The sequence below is a fragment of the Crocodylus siamensis genome, chromosome 14, assembly GCF_052110815.1.
Source record: "Crocodylus siamensis isolate JL-2025a chromosome 14, ASM5211081v1, whole genome shotgun sequence".
Lineage (NCBI taxonomy): Eukaryota > Metazoa > Chordata > Crocodylia > Crocodylidae > Crocodylus > Crocodylus siamensis.
In genome coordinates, this window is record NC_143408.1 from 7,571,470 (window position 1) to 7,584,122 (window position 12,653).

At 50.4% G+C, this 12,653-nt stretch overlaps 1 protein-coding gene across 1 annotated transcript in view; it reads left to right on the forward strand.

Annotated features, from left to right (window-relative positions):
• Positions 1 to 825: 825 nt before the first annotated feature.
• The window catches only part of ATP8B3 (ATPase phospholipid transporting 8B3), a 54,268-nt gene continuing 42,440 nt past the window's right edge, over positions 826 to 12,653 (forward strand). The window contains exon 1 of the mRNA XM_090026911.1: positions 826 to 972. The gene's annotated coding sequence lies outside the window, so the exon portion shown is untranslated. The remainder of the gene's footprint in view (positions 973 to 12,653) is intronic.

The following is a 12,653-nucleotide window of genomic DNA, read 5'->3' on the forward strand; positions in this document are numbered from 1 at the left end:
GAAGGAGCTTGGAGCCTGCCCTGCACTGTGGCACATAGCACATCTTGCTTTTGAGGCTTTCCAAAAACAGGTTATGGCTGGCTGTTTACAGCTCTGATTCAGTTCCAGGAAGTGTGGGCTATGCCTCCTCCTTTCTCCAGCACCAAGCAGGTTGGGCTGATGTGCTACTTGGGTGAGAGACTGAGGAGCAAAAGCTTGGAGCAAAGGGGTGCTGCTGACTGAAGGAAACCTGCTCTCTCCCCGCATCGGGGAAGAGTCATTATCCAAGGGCTCAGCTTCTGCTCCCATTAATGGACAGGTAAATCTGGAGTGAGCCTCTCTGTGCTATGACCTAGGACATGCTCATGCTCTCTTGGATTAGAAGGGGCTAGAAATGATCATGTGTGGCTTTTACTTGCCCAAGCAGGGATATGGTGAAGCTTTAGCTCAGTCAGGGATCCCTAGGCCTGAGCTGTGGGGCTAAGGGCTGGTGTTTGACCACACGGCCTCACGGCTTGTTCTGCTGCTTCAAGACAAACTTGCCTAAGCTGCCACTGCCTCCTAACCATCCCGGGCTGAGGAATTTGTTCTAGGGATTAAGTTTCAGGAAAGGACCTGGAGCTAGTTGGCACTTGCTTGAGACATCAAGCCCAGGTCTTTTCAAGTACCCGTTCTGCCTGATTTCCTGCCTCATTTGGGGCTGGTCACTTGGGTTTTCCCAATGGGAGATGGGTGTGTTAAACATCTTGGAGGTCTGGGCCCCATCTGAACAGTGAGGATAACACCACTACCCTTCTTTGCAGTGGGAATGGGGGAAAAACAGAGCATTAAGGAGTGTGGGCCCCTCAGATACTGGCCTGGCTGACATTGCAAGGTTTGGCTGGTGTCCCCTTTCAAAGGTGCTTTGAAGCTGGAGAACCCCTGCTTCTTCCCACTGACTCTGTACTGCTGGAGCACAAGAAGGCTTCTGCAGCCCCTGGCACTGGAGAGAAGGTATGTAAATGTGCTTGCACAGAGCCACCCGCATGCCTGTACTGCTGCTCTGGAGGCTTCTGGTTGTGATTGCTGCCTGCTGCAGAGCTTCTGCTGGTAGAAATCCAAAAGGCCAGGCAAGATAGGGGGAAGCAATATTTCTCTGGCAGGTTGAAAGAATAATGATGGCTGTTTGGAGCTAATCCCAAGAAAGCAGGAAGTACTAGGGCACATGGATTAGTGGGCAGACAAAGCAGTTGGGAGTTTTATGTGATGAGTGTATTTATCAGGTCCCTATTGAGTTTGATGCGGGGGTAATGGATCTGATCATACAGAAAACCTGCATCACTGCTGGCCACTAACATGGAGTCTGGTCTAGGATGAAACAGATTGGCTTCAGTTAGCTTTGGGGAAGGGTCACACGAACAAGTTGCCGTAAGGAAGGCGAGGGTGTGAATAAAGTGCCTCATCTGGTCTGTGGTTATGAAGCACTTATGGAAATATTTCATGCTGGATGAATCTTCCAACAGAACATAGGCAAGTTTTGAAGCTTGCCTGCCAAACCGGACTTCCTGCCAGCTTTCCTGGTTGCTTCCCTGTAGCCTGCTGGCTGCAGCAGCCCTGCCCTGCGGACTGCCCCGGGGCGCCTGGGCTGTGGTTTGGAAGCCTCCTGGGCTTGCCAGGATTGGGTAACAATGAAACTGGCGCATTTTGGGTCAATCTCAGTCCAGAGCCGGGGGTGCCGGGGGTATTGGAGGCTTCAGAAACACCAGGTGTCTGTTTCCAAACTGAAAATTTGGCCGAATTTCTGTTTGGCAAGAGGCTGGGGGAAGCATAGGTTTAATTGGCTTCTCGGGGTGGTGCCCCTTGCTGTTGATCAGGGCTTGTCATCACCTGAGAGACTCCGTTTCAGGAGAGGCATGAGCTGACGGTTGCGCAGGCAGCTTAAAGGCATGCCTACATTGCACGCTGCAGTGTAGCAATATGCAAGCCATTCTGAGCGAACTCGAAGCAGTCTGCTTGCAAGAGCATCTCTGTGTAGCAGGGTAGATCAGCCAGGGTGTAACTCCATGCTGCTCTGGCCGGACTGTTTCTGGAACCCAAGCCAGCTCGTTCAGAGGTAGTTCTACACTAAGACATTTCCCTGGGACCTTGAACACCTTGGTTCAAGACCCTGTTCTGTTACCATCACTCCACATGATTTTGGACAAGTGTCTAGGTCTCTGTCTACATGTAAATCTAGCTAGCTTGGGGGCCGGAAGCACTGCAGACATAGCAGTGTGGGCTAGAAGGTGGGGTAGATATACACTTTCTAGACTAACCTCTCTCTGCTCATGTGTGGGCTAAGGCCCGAGTTAAGCATCTACTGTGTCAGGCAGGCATGTACGGTCCATGCTGAAACCTGTGCTGCTGCAGCATCAGCTCCTGTTAGTTATGTTGGTTAGATGGAAGCTTGCTCAGGTGTGTCTATGCATGCTGCTATGGCAAGTCCCATTGCAGGGTAAGCATGCCCTTTGTTTCCCACACGTCAACTAGAAGCAGCGCTTGCTGTCTAGCAAGGGGGTTGTTGTAAACATCAAAACTAATCATGCTGCTGAGGAGCTCAGAACCTGCTCTGCTCAGGGCTCCATAGCATCCTCCACAGACATCTCCAGAGATCTTAAACAGATTATTTTGACCTTGATGTTTCCTCTTCTGAGGGTCTCAAAGTATCATTGCATCTATATTCATCTTACATCCTTAACTTCTCCCTCTTCATGTAGTTCAGGTGCAGCCCAACACCAATGAGTTCATGTAGCTAAGGCCCTCGAGAAAATGTCCTGTGGCAGATCCCAACTTTGTTGCAATTACATGCTGCCAGTGTCTGGATTCAAGCATTTGCCCTCCTTAGAGGGGAGGAGAAGCAGTGAGTTGCAATCCTCGATTGATTTGTTTTCTCAGTGAAATGAGTCCACTTCATCCCAGCCAGGGAGGAGATGGCGCTCCAGGGCACACGAGCAATGCCAAGTTTCATGTTCCTGGTATGGTAGCTGCCAGCTTCTACTAAGCAGCAACTCTCTGCTCCAAATTGGCATACAGGTTCTCTCATTTGCCTACATATAATTTAGGGATGTTTGGGATCTTGGCTTATGATTAACATGTTTGGAGTTAGCAATAATGTGTGTGGGAAGAGATCCACAAGAAAATCATCTGGGCCACTGCAGTATTGTTCCTCAGAGGCCATCCTCCCACAGCTACCTGCTACATAGACCCATATGTTGTTTGTACCTGCATGCCTTATACAGAGATTGCAATCTCTTTGCAAGGCTTTGGCTATGGGCCTGTACAGCACCTAGCACAACGGGGCCTGATCCCTGAGTGGAGCCTCATCTTGTGACCACAATAATAATATTTCATATAGGTGAATTGAAGAAATAGATCCCAGCTGTTATGTGGCCTTTGCCTGGCAGAGGATAGGGGAGAGAGGTTGGTTAGTGAAGAGCCAGGGGCCTGGGTCTGCTCAAGGATTCCCTACAGGTGGGGCAGAAAGATCCCTGCCAGATCTTTTCTTTGCCAAAGCAAGGCAGCTCATTCCAGCGAGGGATTGTCTGTTATGTAAAGAAGAAACAACAGTGCCGTCCCAGAGGAGCCTGGGGAGGAGGTGTGGGCTGGGCGAGCTCTCTGTGCCTCTAGAGTACTTGCCACAAGCCCCAGCTATCTCTGCTGTGGCAGGAGCGCGAGGGCTGACCTGGGATGAAAGGGTTTTGTATGCAGGGCTGGAGAGAAGCGATCTGTGCAGGCTCCGTCGGCAGCCTCTGCTCTCCACTCCTACAGAGACTCTGGGAGGAGCATGGCCCTCCCCACTCCCTGCCTCTTTCCCTCTCTCTCTCTCCATTGTATTTAAAAGCAACAGGTGCCACTGAGTACCTTTCCAGTCGTCGTCTTCTTCCCCCCAGTTCCTGGTCTCTTCAGGGTGCAAGGGACAGAAGGGTTATGATCTGCAATGGGATCCAAATAGACCCTGGAGCTGGGTAAGCAGAAGGGCCCAGGTTGCTAGTGTCATTTATAGATCTGTTGTGGTTCATGTCTCCAGTGTTGCTGTCCAGCAGCAGCATAATGAGACCTTTGGGGACCAGAGCGGGAGGTGGCAACTGGCCTTTCTGACATGTTCGAACAAGCACGATGATAACCTCCCCAGCCGGGTGGGGGAGTGGGAGCATTGGGGGGGCCTTTGTGTGGGAGACTAGGGAATCCTGCACATTGGCTTTCCATGTGGAGTCAAGTTGGAGTTGATGTTATGAAGCTCATAGGGGTGGCTGTGGTAAGGGCAGAGGGGAGACAGCTACTGAAGACCTATAGCTTTTAACTGGGTGGTTATATCATCAAAAGAATGGCAGAAAAGCTGTTGAATTCTGGTTCAGGTGCAGGGTAGCTATGGACGAGGGTATTCCCATTGAACAGAGACATGGTTAGTTCTGTTAGCCTGAAGTCAGGATAGAGAGGCACTTTTATAGACCAACTAAATCAGAGATGTATAAGCTATCCTGATCCTGTGTTCACTTTATCAGATGCAGGTCTCAACACTGCCTTTCCCATTGAATCCAGTGAATGCAATGACCATCTTGAATGCTGTGTGCAGTTCTGGTTCCCACATATCCAAAAAGGATGTAGTAGAACTAGAAAAGGTGCAGAGAAGGGCAACCAAAATGATCAGGGGCGTGGAGCAGTTGCTATGCCAGGAGAGACTGAAAAGGCTAGGAGTCTTCTGCTTAGGAAGGAGAGGGCTAGAGGGGAAAAATCATGAAGGGTGTGGACCAAGTGACCAGGGGACTGTTGTTCACCAAGTCCCAGAATACTAGAACTAGGGGACACCCACTGAAATTAGTCGGTGACAGGTTTAAAACTAACAAGAGAAAGTACTTTTTTATGTAATGTGTAGTTAACTCATGGAATTCACTGCTGTAAGATGTGGCAGAGGCAGATAGTTTGGCCAGTTCAAAAACTGGATAAATTCATGGATGATAGATTTGTTAAAAGCTATTGAACAGACCATTTGGAAAGGTTTCCTCTGGCATCTCTAAATTAATATTGTGAATGCCAAGGGGAGGGTACTGAATAGGGGTTATCTGGTTCCCCCTCTATAGGATCCACTTCTGCCACTGTTCGAGACTGATACCGGGCTAGATGGACTGTTGGTCTGACACTACGTGACACTTCTTAAATTCTTTTAACAGTTGTTGTCTGCCATCACATCCTTCTTTCTCTCTTTCCCTCTCAACTGCGATGAAGTCACTGTTATATTTGGGCATCTTAGTTCCCCAGGTTTCCTTCAAGTGGCCATAAGTGTTTCTATAGCAGCTATTGTCACTGCTCACTCCCTGTGTGGGAGAAATCTGGAAGTGCAAAGACTGTGCAAAAGCACTCCAGCAAGGCAATTTGAATGGACACTGGTTAGTTAAACTGCCTGCACTCCCTGCATGGACGCTGGTTCAGGATAAGCATGTGCCTATGCAGGGCTTCCTGCAGTTTAACTAATCCACTTTCAGTTTACATTTGGCTGATTCAGATCACTTTTGCTGGGTCTCCCAGTGTAGGCCCATCCTGTAAATGCAGAGATGGTCTGAAGTGTATAACCATTAAGTCTAGAGTGCCCTCGCTCCCACTCCTTGGATGCTACAGAACAAAACCTCTCCTGGGCTCAGTCATCCTTCTCTCTGTGCCAGGGCTGCGGCTAAGCTGTATTTCACAAGTTCAAATGGCATCTTTTGGGCAAAGCCAAAGAAAAGCCAATCTCCCTTCCTCTCTAGGAAGGCGGAAAAGCCCGTAGCTCTCAACAGGTGGCATCCTGTCCTGGGGCTCTGGATTTCATTTCTTCCTGCCTGAGAGGCAGGCTGGTGTGTGCGATTCCTTTGCTTGGCATGTGCTCCCTGTGTGCTAGGTAATATACCTTAGGCGGCCATGTAAGGGACTGCTTGCTGGGGTCTGGCATTCTCACCGCTGAAAGATATGAGGCTAGGTGAACATCCCATTACGCCATAGTCTGGTGGCAAGGGCACTGGAGTGGGCATCAGGAGCATAAGCTCCATTCCCAGCTCTGCTGGGTGACCTGGGGTAAGTTATTTGCCACGCCTCCGTTTGGAGGATAATGGGAGTGACCTCTTAAAAGATTTACTGACAACGCATGAGATTGCAGCTGGGCTTTGGGTATATTTGTGTTTCGTGATCATGAATGGGCAGGAGGAGAGGGGGGCAGTGGAAATAGCAAGGCTGAGTTGTGGTAGGAAGGGTGTGAGGGTAACACAGGTGGGGAGCATTGTGCCATTCATTTATTCCTGTTTCTATGAGGACAGACACCCTGCATCACTTCTAGTGACAGGGACCTACCTGCCAGCTCCCTTCTTATACAGGGAGCCCTTCCTCACACTTAAGTCAATGCAGCTACTTCTCTGCACGACAGCCAGGGCCCTAGAAAACCCTGACGCAGAGGGTCTGGCTGTCAGCGTGCAGTCCTGCCTTCCTGCGCTGCTGCTGGGTTCATTTGCTCTCATAACGAGTGTGAAAACAAGCACTGGTAGTGCAACATCGGGGTCACTGTTTTCATGGTAAAGGGTCTCTCAGACTCATGGTTAGCTCACTTGATTGCTTGGTGAAGCTGGGAAGAGCGGTAAAGGACTACAGGGTGCCTCCCTTCCTTGGCTACCTACAACACAGAGCTGGAGGGGAAGCAGTTTCCCCCGGGCTGATCCCTCCTCTGTAGCTGGCCAAGGAGGAGTGGAGGTCAGGGGCAGCCTTGTGTCCAGCTCCCCAAGCCCCACTGGAATGGGATGAAGTGCTGGTGCATGTGACGAGCTTTCAACGTCCCTGCTCTGCTCCTAGGGCCACAGCTGCCCCATGCCCTTTGCTCCAACCCAGCCCTGTGGGCTGCTCTGCATTGGCTATGATTTGCCATGCTGTAACACTGAGGAAGCTGGGTGGCATTTATGCCCAGTGTAAGCAAGGACAGGTCTGCAGAATGAAATTTGATAAAGTTCACACCTTGGAGACTGCACAGCCTTAATTATGGCATGACCGGTGAGTTGGAAAGGCATGCAGTAGGACTGGGTTACAGCACGGTAATCCTGCAGGTACGTGGCAAGGGGTGTTGAATTCAAGCATCATAGTTTAAGCTCTAGCTCCCAGGGCTGCTGAGGTCCTTGTGCCTGAAGTATTGGCACATCTCCTGCTGACCCTCTGAGGTTTCCTGGGTGGGACACTGAGATAAACTGCAGGTGATGACTTTCCCTGAGCTGCACTGAAGATCAATGCCTGAACCAAGAACTGAACTGACATTTCTGGAGTTCCCAGCTAGTTCCCCAAGACACCCAGCTCCTTTCCTTTCCTGTCACTGGAGTTTGATTGCTTGCTTTGGGAACCTTTTGTGGTCTATGTAGGTACAGGGTCTAACATCGTCTCTCATTGCTGGTTAGATCCTCTGGGCTCTTGTGCAGTACAAATAAGCAGCAGCAATAATAATAGGATGGGTGATTAGTTCTGTTAATCACATGCGGGCAGGGCGGAAGAAGGGAGAGAGAGTTCAGGCTGGGTTTGAATATGGAGTATCGGGGTGGATATGAACCGGCCGGGCAGTCCCTGTATAAGGGACATCATGGGACAAAGGTGGTACGAATGGTGTGGGAAAAGGTCGCTGTCTGGCATCACTGGCTGAGGGGAAAGACCACAGGTGCCAGGGCAAGAGTTTGTGGGTCCTATTTGCAAAGGTGCCCAAGACAGTTTTGAAGGGTCTTCAATCCCTTAGACACTTCAGAAAATCTTACCCTGTGTTGCTTATGCAGATAGCTAGGTCTCTGTTCACCGCTGGGCCATGACCCCTTAGTGCCTGCCAGCAATGCCCAGGAAACACACGTGTGCCAGCTAGGGATCATGCCATGAGGCTACACCGGCCTTTCCAGATACTGACTGACTGCTTCTCCTGTGTCCCTGCACTGGTGGGACATGAATTCCCTTCCCCAGCCCTTTGTGTAGAGAGGGTGGAGGGCTTGGTTGGTGGGGCATTACAATGGGCTTGAGCAGATGTGGGTTCTAGTTTAAGGTCCCTCTGACCTGGGGCAATCACAGTCTCTCCTGCTTTGTCTGTTGTGTCCATTTTGCTTGCAATCCCCTTGGGACAGGAGCTCTCTGTGGTTGCACAGATGTACAGCACCTAGTGCTCTGGGGTCCGGATGTCCTATGGCCTCTTTGCTGTAGGAATTATAGCGGGGCCTTTCAGTCTCTTTCCCCCCACCGTCTTGCAACTGATGTTTGCCTGCAGGGAATTTTATGCCCCTTTATTTCTGTCCCATTCCTCTGCTCTTCTGTGGTCTCTGTTCGGCTTCCCCCATCAAGCGATTTGGATTGACTGCTCGCCGTTTATTTTCTAGTTGCCTGCACTGGACGAGTCCAGCCTTTATTGCCTGACACCATGCAGGGCTGCAAGCGTGATCCCACGTCCTCGTACTAGCCCTGGTGTCCGTTTCCCCTAGCGTAGTTTAGCAACTGAGCTAGCTGGATGGCAAGACAGCAAAATGCAAGGGCCTGAATCTCTGCTTCAGAGGTAAGATCAGGTAACGTGGCTGAACAGGAACAGTGGGGTTGTCCAGCTGCCACTCACAGATACAAATGACTGCACAAAACCAGGAAGTCTCAGGCCCCTGATACAATTATGCTGTCCCCTGCTAAGGACGTGCTCTTCCAGGGGAATGTGCTGTTCTGTACCTTCCCAGAGCTGATTATTGTTGCTTATACATTAGGTCTGAGCAGCTGCCATTCCTTTGTGCTGGTCTTTGTACAAACACAGCGAGGGATAGTCTCTAACAACATAAACAGACAAGACGGACAAAGGGAGGCAGGTGCAACCCATTCACCATCACCGCTCTGCTCGGTGGCAGAGCTGGGAACAGAACGCAGCCCTCCTGGGGCTTGAGCCAGAGCCCTCCCTGCTTGATGGCACTGCCCGTTTTAAATGGGCCCAGAGGCAGCTACCCACTGGTTTCTGAAAAGCAGGCATGTTGGGGTGTCCCAGAAAGGTAGGCCACAAAATCCAGAGCTTGGCTAATGGACAGTTCAGGGGCTCAGGATTAGGTTAACTACTTGCAAACTGCTAATACAGAGTGAGGCTGTCTTAGGTGATCTGAGTGCCCAGACCCCCTGTATGGCTTTGGGCAAGTCGCTGGGAATGAGGTGCCTGATTTGCATAGATATGTTTCACTTTTACTTGGTGGTAACGGGGCCATGTAATCCGTGTGCAGAAAGGAGTTTAGGGGGCTACCAGAGAGGACATGATTAAGAGTCGGTGAATTAAAATTAAACAAGGGGGCATATTAGGTTGACTATGAGGGACTTTCTCCTGCTGGAGATCACTGCAAAGATTTAATAAATAGCCTGGTTAAAGCTCTGAAAGAGGATTGTAGGGGATAAGCCTGGGCTAAGGCAGTGGACTGGATTGGGTAATTCAGTTATGCTCAACCAGGGTGCCACAGGAAGGGTGAGGAGATGAACAGGTAAGGGCAGGCTCAGGCTCCCAGTGTGCAGTAAATAAGGGCAGGTGCAGGCTAGCTGCCTGGCTGCTCTCCTGCCCATACTGTCTGGCCTTTCTACAAGGAGATGGGCACTGTAATGACTAGGCCTGCACTGTAATGAAAAGATAAATGTTTAAAATAGGGTGCTGCTCAATTCACAAAAGGTACAGACGGGGGCCTCAAGCCTTATGAAGGGTGCTTTGAGTCTAAAAGGTTGAGAAACACTGATGTAATCAATGAACATTCGTTATAATGGCAAAGTCCGAGCCAGGGTCTGCTATAGCCCAGCTCTGCCTGTTCTTCACCCGAGGGAAGTTACAGATGGCATCCAACAGTTCCTCTGCTTGGTGGTGGATCTGTATTATTTCAATGGGCAAAGCCAGGGCAGATTTGGATGGAGTTTATACAACATTTCTGAAGGGTTCCTGGTGCCCAGACAGGCAGACAAGTAAGACATAAGCCAATAGACCTGGTCCAGCTCTTCCTCTCCTTCCAAGAAGTCTATGATGTGCTTTGTATTTTAAAACCAATGCAGGGGGAAGTGGAGCAGTTGAATAAAGTATCCAGAAATAGAGCAGATGGGACGATAATACTTAGATTTCAAAGGCAGCAGCAGTTTCCATGCACAACTCTGGGTTTGGTTTGGTTTCCGTACGCCATTATCAATAAAAGCCTGATACAAAAAACTATTTTTTGATGTCTTGCTGTTAACAGAAAGCGGTAGGAAGTGACCTGAGGATAGAAACTTCTGCTGTGAGCAATAGGCGTGGAGAAAAGGTGTTAACATAGAAAAGCATCTGACCTGCCATTAGCATTAAGTAGAGACTCATAGATTCATAGATGCTAGGGTCGGAAGGGACCTCAATAGATCATCGAGTCTGACCCCCTGCATAAGCAGGAAAGAGTGCTGGGCCTACATTACCCCAGCTAGATACACATCCAGCCTTCTCTTGAATACCCGCAGGGTCGGGGAGAGCACCACCTCCCTTGGGAGCCTGTTCCAGACCTTGGCCACTCGAACTGTGAAGAAGTTCCTCCTAATATCCAATCTAAATCTGCTCTCTTCTAGCTTGTGGCCATTATTTCTTGTAACCCCCGGGGGCGTCTTGGTGAATAAATACTCACCAATTCCCTTCTGTGCCCCCCTGACGAACTTATAGGCAGCCACCAGGTCGCCTCTCAACCTTCTCTTGCGGAGGCTGAAAAGGTCCAGTTTCTCTAATCTCTCCTCATAGGGCTTGGCCTGCAGGCCCTTAACCATACGAGTGGCCCTTCTCTGGACCCTCTCCAGATTATCCGCATCCTTCTTGAAGTGCGGCGCCCAGAATTGCACGCAGTACTCCAGCTGCGGTCTGACCAGCGCCCGATAGAGGGGAAGTATCACCTCCTTGGACCTATTTGTCATGCATCTGCTGATGCACGATAAAGTGCCATTGGCTTTTCTGATGGTTTCGTCACACTGCCGACTCATGTTCATCTTGGAGTCCACTAGGACTCCAAGATCCCTTTCCACTTCCGTGCCACCCAGCAGGTCATTTCCTAGGCTGTAGGTGTGCTGGACATTTTTCCTCCCTAGATGCAGCACTTTGCATTTCTCCTTGTTGAACTGCATTCTGTTGTTTTCTGCCCACTTGTCTAACCTGTCCAGGTCTGCTTGCAGCTGCTCCCTGCCCTCCGGCGCGTCCACTTCGCCCCATAGCTTAGTGTCATCTGCAAACTTGGACAGAGTACATTTCACCTCCTCGTCCAAGTCGCTGATGAAGACATTAAAGAGTATCGGTCCAAGCACCGAGCCCTGCGGGACCCCACTGCCCACACCCTTCCAGGTCGAAACCGACCCATCCACCACGACTCTCTGGGTGCGACCCTCCAGCCAATTCTTCACCCACTGGACTGTGCAGTCATCCAAGTCACAGCCCCTTAACTTGTTCCCCAGTATGGGGTGGGATACCGTATCAAAGGCCTTCCTGAAGTCCAAGTATACGACATCCACCCCTCCTCCCGCGTCAAGGCGTTTTGTGACCTGGTCATAAAAAGAGACTAGATTGGTCAGGCACGATCTGCCTGCCACGAACCCATGCTGGTTTCCCCTCAGCATAATTTGTCCTGCCGGGCTCTCACAAATGTGAGCCTTGATGATTTTTTCAAAGATTTTGCCAAGGATGGAGGTGAGACTGACTGGCCTATAGTTACCCGGGTCCTCCTTCCTCCCCTTCTTGAAAATGGGAACCACATTGGCCCTTTTCCAGTCCTCTGGGACTTGACCCGTGTGCCACGAGCGTTCAAATATTCCCGCCAGTGGCTCTGCAATGATGTCGGCCAGTGCCTTCAGTACCCTCGGATGGAGCTCATCCGGGCCTGCCGACTTAAAGGCATCCAGTTCTTCCAAGTGACCCTGCACCACCTCAGGGTCCACTCCAAGCACTGTAAACAGCAAGACATGGTCCCTGTCCTGAATAGCTTGCATTCAAAATGGCCCAGGAAGGATTATTATGCCCACTTTGCAGTTGAAGCATTCAGGTGCAGAGAGAAGCGACTTGCTCACGGTCACACGGGAATCAGTGGCACAGACAAAGCTGCCTATATCCTGACTCCCATCCAGAGGCATTAATTAATTACAAGGCCAGGCTTCCTTTCTGCCCTGGGGGACACTTTTCATGCCTAGCCATGGATAGTAGGATTTAAACATCCTGAAATGTCCCAAATGCTGAGAAGAGCTGTAATGGGTTCTGCAAAAAATAGGCTGCAGAAAGGTTTCCCCACTCCACTTGTTAATCCATCTAGTGCTTAAACCCCCAGCCTTTGCCTTCCTGGGCCAGCCTGAGCACCAAGCAGCTCACTGCACTCAAGGGGAACGAGGAGTTTTTACGGTTTCCTTTATTTGACCCCAGGCAGAGGGGTTGTGTAAGGGACCTTGGCGTAAGGATGCTCTCTCTGAAAACTATGATGCACATGTCCCTGACGAGTATCTGGCAGTGTGGGCAAGCTGTGATGGCGGCATTGATCAACCCAGCTGTTTCTATCCCATCCCAGAAGCCAGTCCAATACAGGGGTGTAAGGATTCCCAGGACCTTAGTCTTTGTGTCCTCTGGTTCATCCCTCTTTCAGAGGCAGCAGAGCCCTGGCCTGCATGTTGCACTGGGCAGGGCTCAGGGCTTTTGCCTATGG